This window comes from Oncorhynchus nerka, linkage group LG24 (genome assembly GCF_034236695.1).
Source record: "Oncorhynchus nerka isolate Pitt River linkage group LG24, Oner_Uvic_2.0, whole genome shotgun sequence".
Taxonomy (NCBI): Eukaryota; Metazoa; Chordata; class Actinopteri; order Salmoniformes; family Salmonidae; genus Oncorhynchus; species Oncorhynchus nerka.
Genome location: NC_088419.1, coordinates 16,049,242 through 16,058,027, shown reverse-complemented (window position 1 = coordinate 16,058,027; position 8,786 = coordinate 16,049,242). Strand labels below are relative to the sequence as shown.

At 41.2% G+C, this 8,786-nt stretch overlaps 1 long non-coding RNA gene across 1 annotated transcript; it reads left to right on the top strand.

The window, feature by feature from the left end:
- The first annotated feature begins 235 nt into the window (after positions 1-235).
- On the top strand, positions 236-8,284 carry LOC135564283 (uncharacterized). Its single transcript, XR_010460844.1, has 3 exons — positions 236-341; positions 1,458-1,565; positions 4,477-8,284. It is a non-coding gene; the product is annotated as an uncharacterized LOC135564283 (long non-coding RNA).
- Positions 8,285-8,786: the final 502 nt, after the last annotated feature.

Genomic DNA, 8,786 nt, shown 5'->3' with positions numbered 1-8,786 from the left:
GCTCCTTTTGTAGGGCTAGCCCCTCCCCTCAGAACAATTAACCCTAATTAATTAATCAATTAACAATACAAACCTACATTTTCCATGAACTAAACATACTAAAGGATATACATTGCGACACGGTTTTAAACAATATCACAACATAACATTTACAACATTACATCACTACTGACAATATCTTTCAATATGCCCATATGCATTAATGAGCCATTTGGGACAGGCACTATAAAGCCAACCCAATTCCCTTAGCTCGGGTCCTTTTCCAGCATACCCGGAAGCTACAGAGATGGAGAGAGAGGAACAGAACAAACAAACAATGCGCTCATCCACAACATTGATAAGTATAATAATTATTGTATCTCTCAAATATGAACATTGACAAGTGTGAAATGCATGCACCAAGACAGAAGTTAATTTGTGTGTCGACCCACATTGTTAACTTATCTTATAATGGCGCAGGGAGGAGTGATGAATATGTGTGTGCGTTAAAGAACCAAATGCTGCCCGCGGCCAGTGACGGACTTCTACGTCACACAAGCAATGTAAAAAAATATATAAATCATTGAGTTAATAAAGCTGCATACAAACATGGTCTCTTTTTTTCTTTATTGAGTAAGGCAGCTCCAAAATGTGTGTGTTTCAGCTTAACTCAGTGCTTTCTGTGGTGGTGGGGCAGCCAGCGGAAAATACTAAGCGTAGGGGTTGGTAATGTTCTCTAGCTGCGCCGTGATTGGCTCAGTGTTCTGTCACTCATGGGGACACTACGTCAACGCAAAATCTACATGGAGAGCTCGAAAATTCAAGCCCCTTGGGTGCTGCAATAGAGTTGCATTAGAAGTGCCCATCCAAGAAGGTTCAAGGTCATTGGCCACAGATAAATTGATGTCAAATCACATTATATCTACAGTAGCTGTGATTGGACTGATCATGTCAACATAATACTTTCATAATCTTAGCTAGCAAACTAGCAGTCATCATGATGAATCAAGTTGACAATCTACTGGCAAATCCTTTTCCATCCTTGTCATATGAAGAGAAATTATGAAGAGAGATTTTAGATAAAATGTATCGCTGCTCATTGGCAATTGGAAATAAACATTACAAAACAAGTTGGATATCACAAATTCAACAACAAGTTGTTTGGAAGGAATCAGTGTCTAACTGCAAGCATAGCAAAGCAATCACTAGCCTGCTATTCAGTAGAGTGGATGTGTGGTCCAAGTCTGGATTTAAGGGTCTCTTTTTCAAGCTTATAATTAGTTTTGAAAACTACTTGAAACTCAGAACTGGGAAATCCCAGATTTCAGTGAATTCAAGACAACTGGGAACCCGTGGAAAAAAACTAGCTCCGACTGGGAAAATAGGTTGGAATTCCTCTTTCTCGACTTGGAATTCCTCTTTCTAGTGCTCCGACCTGAAGATCACTAATGTCCTGATTCGACCTTGTTTTTTTTCAGAGTTCCCAGTTGTCTTGAAAGCACCATAAATCCAGATAATGCCAGACTTTGATGCCCACGAAGGACCTCCATGCCACCTTCCTGTTCAAGTGAGAAAAGCACAACAAGGTGAGTCCAAAAATGTATTGTATGCTGCTGCATAATATTATATTTGATTTAACTAGGCAAGTAAGTTAAGAACAAATTCTTATTTTCAATGATGGCCTAGGAACATTGGGTTAACTGCCTTGTTCAGGGGCAGAACAACAGATTATTTTTACCTTGTCAGCTCGGGGATTTGATCTTGCAACCTTTCGGTTACCAGTCCAAAGCGCTAACCAGTAGGCTACCTGCCGCCCTGCTGCTGCTCCACTTACATGCATACTGTAGCCAAGAAAGGAATACTAAGTGCATGTTGTGTCGTAAGCTGTTAGTAGCCCATGTGCCTCACCCTAATAATTTGGTCCCTTTTCCCGTCATAATTTAGACTACTTTTCTGACTTGGTGGTGCACATGTAGCCTATAGCCTGTTTTAGATAAATATCATCATCAAATATTGTAAGAGGTTTAATTTCATCTGCTTATATGGGCCCTTTATTTATCCTGTGGTTCTGACTTGGTGTACAGAGAGAATACTGTAAGAACGGCCCATGTTCTGAATTCTGTCGCTGTACATTTCAAAAGCTCTGAACAAATAGTTACATTGACCTTGTCCGTCCTAGCTCGCTCATTAATGTCTTAATCGAAATTATGGATTGCCTTATATCTGCTCATCGTCCCCTTATGCCATAGTTTGTACATCTCAATTGTCAGTAGAAACCACATTTGTTAAAGCATGTCAGCCATATCAGAAATGTTTTTTATATGAGGCTGCGTATTCCTCCAAAGCTCAGTTGTCCTGAGTCTGCACAACTCTGCCAGGACCTAGGATCAAGAGAGACACTCAAGTGTTTTAGTACTTGTTGGGAAAATTATGATTAAATGACTGAACAAATAATTTTAAATGGAACTGTAACTAAGTAACTTATACTTATACTTATACTGTTTTATTATATCTGATTAACAATATGACTTCATACGATGTGATTGTGTGACACAGACAAGGAGTAATTAAAGTTAATGAACACCATTCCAACTAGGAAGAAATAAGTGGACTGTGTAAACAGATAAGGTCGTTAACCTATGTTTGAACCGACGAAACTTAGCTCTGGGGTGTTTAAGATAAGACAGTGAGTGCATTCCTAGGTTTTCTGTTAATTAGAACTGTCAGCTAAGTGGTGATTGATAATGTTGAGGGGTCAAAAGTTACCTGGGAGTGTGTTAGTAAGTTAGAGTGAACTTTTCACCTGACTTTGTCCCTGTCGAGAGGAGGGGTTTCTGTTAAGCAATGAAATGACGTCATGTTTTGTATATAAACTGTTGCTCTTGGTTAAGTGGGAGCGCGCTCCGAGAAAAAATGCTGTTACCTATTATTGAAAAGACTGGTCTCCATTTATTTTATGCAAACAAGAATCTTACAAATTCTCATTAAATAGATTAAGGGTTTTCAATTAATGAAAATACATTGGCATCATTAAATTACAGTAACAGTACTATATCTCTTGACACAGTGATGAAAATAATCATGGCCTCCAAACCTTCAAGCTGCATACTGGACCCTATTCCAACTAAACTACTGAAAGAGCTGCTTCCTGTGCTTGGCCCTTCTATGTTGAACATAATAAACGTCTCTCTATCCATCGGATGTGTACCAAATTCACTAAAAGTGGCAGTAATAAAGCCTCTCTTGAAAAAGCCAAACCTTGACCTAGAAAATATTTTAAAAACTATCGGCCTATATCAAGTTTTCTATTCCTCTCTAAAACTTTAGAAAAAGCTGTTGTACAGCAACTCACTGCCTTCCTGAAGACAAACAATGTATACGAAATGCTTCAGTCTGGTTTTAGACCCCATCATAGCACTGAGACTGCACTTGTGAAGGTGGTTAATGACCGTTTAATGGCGTCAGACCGAGGCGCTGCATCTGTCCTCATGCTCCTAGGCCTTAGTGTTCACCACATTCTTTTGGAGAGATTGGAAACCCAAATTGGTCTCCACGGACAAGTTCTGGCCTGGTTTAGATATTATCTGTCGGAAAGATATCCTTTTGTCTCTGTGAATAGTTTGTCCTCTGACAAATAAACTGTACATTTCAGTGTTCCTCAAGGTTCCGTTTTAGGACCACTATTGTTTTCACTATATATTTTACCTCTTGGGGATGTCAATCGAAACATCATGTTAATTTTCACTGCTATGCGGATGACACACAGCTGTACATTTCAATGAAACATGGTGAAGCCCTAAAATTGCCCTCGCTAGATGCCTGTGTTTCAGACATAAGGAAGTGGATGGCTGCAAACGTTCTACTTTTAAACTTGGACAAAACAGAGATGCTTGTTCTAGGTCCCAAGAAACAAAGAGATCTTCTGTTGAATCTGACAATTAATCTTGATGGTTGAACAGTCGTCTCAAATAAAACTGTGAAGGACCTCAGCGTTACTCTGGACCCTGATCTCTCTTTTGACGAACATATGAAGACTGTTTCAAGGACAGCTTTTTTCCATCTACATAACATTGCAGAAATCAGAAACTTTCTGTCCAAAAATGATGCAGAAAAATTAATCCATGCTTTTGTTACTTCTAGGTTAGACTACTGCAATGCTCCACGTTCCGGCTACCCGGATAAAGCACTAAATAAACTTCAGTTAGTGCTAAATACGGCTGATAGAATCCTGACTAGAACCAAATATTTGATCATATTACTCCAGTGCTAGCCTCCTTACACTGGCTTCCTAACTCATCTCTTCAGTAGGTCATATGATTGAGTGTAGCCTGGCCCAGGAGTGTGAAGGTGAATGGAAAGGCTCTGGAGCAACGAACCGCCCTTGCTATGCTATCTCTGCCTGGCCGGTTCCCCTCTCTCCACTGGGATTCTCTGCCTCTAACCCTATTACAGGGGCTGAGTCACTGGCTTACTGGTGCTCTTCCATGCCGTCCCTAGGAGGGGTGCGTTACTTGAGTGTGTTGAGTCACTGACGTGATCTTCCTGTCTGGGTTGGCGCCGCCCCTTGGGTTGTGCCGTAACGGAGATCTTTGTGGGCTATACTCAACCTTGTCTCAGAATGGTAAGTTGCTGGTTGAAGATATCCCTCTAGTGGTGTGGGGGCTGTGCTTTGGCAAAGTGCGTGGGGTTATATCCTGCCTGTTTGGCCCTGTCTAGGGGGTATCATTGGGATGGGGCCACAGTGTCTCCTGACCCCTCCTGTCTCAGCCTCCAGTATTTATGCTGCAGTAGTTTATGTGTCGGGGGGGCTAGGGTCAGTCTGTTATATCTGGAGTACTTCTCCTGTCTTTGCCAGAGTCCTGTGTGAATTTAAGTATGCTCTCTCTAATTCTCTCTTTCTTTCTTTCTTTCTTTCTTTCTTTCTTTCTTTCTTTCTTTCTTTCTTTCTTTCTTTCTTTCTTTCTTTCTTTCTTTCTTTCTTTCTTTCTTTCTCTCTCTCTCTCTCGGAGGACCTGAGCCCTAGGACCATGCCTCAGGACTACCTGGCATGATGACTCCTTGCTGTCCCCAGTCCACCTTGTCATGCTGCTGCTCCAGTTTCAACTGTTCTGCCTGCGGCTTTGGAACCCTGACCTGTTCACCGGACGTGCCACCTGTCCCAGACCTGCTGGTTTCAACTCTCTAGAGACAGCAGGAGCGATAGAGATACTCTTAATGATCAGCTATGAAAAGCCAACTGACATTTACTCCTGAGGTGCTGACTTGTTGCACCCTCGACAACTACTGTGATTACTATTATTTGACCATGCTGGTAATTTATGAACATTTGAACATCTTGGCCATGTTCTGTTATAATCTCCACCCGGCACATCCAGAAGAGGACTGGCCACCCCTCATAGCCTGGTTCCTCTAGGTTTCTTCCTAGGTTTTGGCCTTTCTAGGGAGTTTTTCCTAGCCACCGTGCTTCTACACCTGCATTGCTTGCTGCTTGGGGTTTTAGGCTGAATTTCTGTACAGCACTTTGAGATATCAGCTGATGTAAGAAGGGCTATATAAATACATTTGATTTTATTTTAATTACCTGTTTCACTGCCATACAAGGCTCCACTGATAGCCAGGTGTAGCAGTGGTAAGGTGCTGGGACAGCTTTATGTAGGCCCTAACAGTTTGTGGGCACCGTTTTTCACCGTTATAGTCCAGTTAATGTATATCCCCCCATTATTTGAGTTTGCCTCACCAAGATAATCATGCTAAAATCGCCACTGATTGTCTATCAACAATAACAAGCCACCTGGGTCTGACAACCTAGATGGAAAATTACTGAGGATAATAGCGAATAGGAGTGGCAATATCGTCCGCTATTATCCTCAGTAATTTTCCATCCAAGTTGTCAGACCTTGGTGGCTTGTCATTGTTTGTCTTCAATCTAAGCCAAAAAAGTGTGTGCCCTCAGTCCTGCAGGGAAGAAAAAGTAATTTAACTACTCACTACCCCAAGAATAGTACAGCCCCCTTTACTGGCTCAAATAGCCTACCAATCAGGCTGTAACCAACCCTTAGTAAACTTTTTGAAAAAATTGTGTTTGACCAGATACATTATTTTTTTTACAGTAAACAAATTGACAACAGACTTTCAGCATGCTGATAAGGAAGCTCATTCAACATGTATGGCACTTACACAAATTACTGATGATCAGATGAGAGAAATTGATCATAAAAATATTGTAGGAGCTGTTTTGTTAGACTTCAGTACGGTTTTTGACATTATCGAGCATAGTCTGCTGCTGGATAAACGTATGTTTTATGGCTTTACACCCCCTGCTATATTGTGGATAAAGAGTTACCTGTCCAACAGAATAAAGAGGGTGTTCTTTAATGGAAGCCTCTCAAGCATAATTCAGGGCAGCTGTCTAGGCCCCTTACTTTTTTCAGTCTTTACTATTGACATGTCTCTGGCCGGTGTGTATGTACGCAGATGACTCAAGACTTTACACGTCAGCTACAACAGCGAATTAAATTACTGCAACACGTAACAAAGAGCTGCAGTCATTTTCAGAATGGTTATCAAGTAATATAGTAAGTATGTACTAAATATTTCCAAAACTAAAAGCATTGTATTTAGGACAAGTCATTCACTAATCCCTAAACCTCAAGTAAATATTGTAATGAATAATGTGGAAATTGAGCAAGTTGAGGTGACTAAACTGCTTTGAGTAACCATGGATTGTAAACTGTCATGGTCAAAACATGTTGATGCAACAGTAGCTAAGATGGAGAGAAGTCTGTCCATAATAAAGCGCTGCTCTGACTTAACAACACAGAGAGAGATTTAGGAAAATTACAATTGGCTTAGAACAGGGCAGCACAGCTGGTCCTTATTAAATGTAAACGGAGAGCTAACATTAATAATATGTTAGCTGCACGTCAGTCTCTCATGGCTCAAAGTAGAGGAGAGATTGACTTCATCACTACGTCTTTTGTAAGAAGTATTGACATGCTGGCCTTATGGCTTGGGGATAGAAGCTGTTAAGGAGCCTTTTGGACCTAGACTTGGCTCTCCTGTACCACTTGCAGTGCGGTAGCAGAGAGGACAGTCAATGACTTTGGTGACTGGAGTCTTTTACCATTGTCTGGGCCTTCCTCTGACACCGTCTAGTATATAGGTCCTGGATGGCAGGAAACTTGGCCTAAGTGATGTACTGGCCATACGCACTACCCTCTGTCGGATGCTGAGCAGTTGCCAGAACAGGCGGTGATGTAACCGGTCAGGATGCTCTCGATGGTGCAGCTGTATAACATTTTGAGGATCTGGGGACCCATACCAAATCTTTTCAGTCTCCTGTACAGAACATTTTCTGCTGTTCAATCACACGTATTCTGCGTATTCTGCTGTTCAATCACGCGTATTCTGCGTATTCTGCTGTTCAATCACACGTATTCTGCTGTTCAATCACGCGTATTCTGCATATTCTGCTGTTCAATCAGTATTCTGCTGTTCAATCACGCGTATTCTGCGTATTCTGCTGTTCAATCACGCGTATTCTGCGTATTCTGCTGTTCAATCACGCGTATTCTGCGTATTCTGCTGTTCAATCACGTGTATTCTGCGTATTCTGCTGTTCAATCACGCGGATTCTGCGTATTCTGCTGTTCCACTGATTAAGGATTCCAGCTTTAAAAGTAGACTCAGTGATTTAAACGTAAACAGTATAGTGGGTTAATTTCCACAACAACTAAGAGCGTTGAAGCGTGAGGCTCAACTTCTCTGCTGTTTCGGTGTCGTGGATACCAATCTGTGAACAGCATGAAGCGAACCCGTGCCCATGGGCAGATACTGTGTGTGACTGTGTGAGAGTGAAGTCTTGCATCTCGCTCATCTCAATATCTGCGGTGCTGCTCATGGCAAACTCATTTAGCTGAGTCTACATTTTAATATTCATATGTATTTCATTTCTATCTGGAAATTATATTGCCTTTGATAATTGTCCACCGATGACCATAATATGTTGTGAGTAGCCACTCCCTCACCAGTCATGGTTGAAATACTGTTTGTTCTGTAGTTTGTTCCCATGACAAGCCATGCTGTTTTTTCAATCATTGCATTACTCCTGGACAAAAGATAGACATGCTGAAAAGTTGTAAATATTTTGTTCCATTGGACATTCCACCCCAATGAAGGCATTTTAATTACAAGAAGAGTGTCTTGGTCCTCCTTGCTTTTTGACGCCCACACTAAATAATTAAAGAGGTGCTTATGAACGGAAAAGTTACAAAAACTTATGAAAAATAAAGAAAGCTGCACACTATACACAGTCACATACTTATGTCCCAATTATTTCATTAGTCTAGAACAGCCCATATCCTCCAAATCGTTCACACTTAAACTAGCTACCTACTGACGTGATGTTACCCTTTGCTGCTCTGAAGCCTGAATACCTCTAAGGGTGTTGTAGAAAATGTGAAATGTATTTCTCCCCGAGTGATTCCCTAGTGACCTGTCAACCAGAGTACATTTATCTCAATGTCGTTCTACACAGGAGAGAATTTGTTCTTAACAAGGCAAGACATCACAGCCACTAAACGTGCCGTGTTAAGGTGACCAGCAGCATACATCAGCCCTTCATTTGAGTAGTGCTCTATGTTACAGTAATATGTACTTTGCATCCCTTGGAGATCCATAAACAGGTTAGGATTACAGTCAGATCAGAAATGAAAAATAATATTTGAAATAGGAGGGTAGTTTTGATAGCATTCCATGTACAAGTATTTGATCATGCTCAATGATGTGTTTGAGCCAGAGTTTGTGTC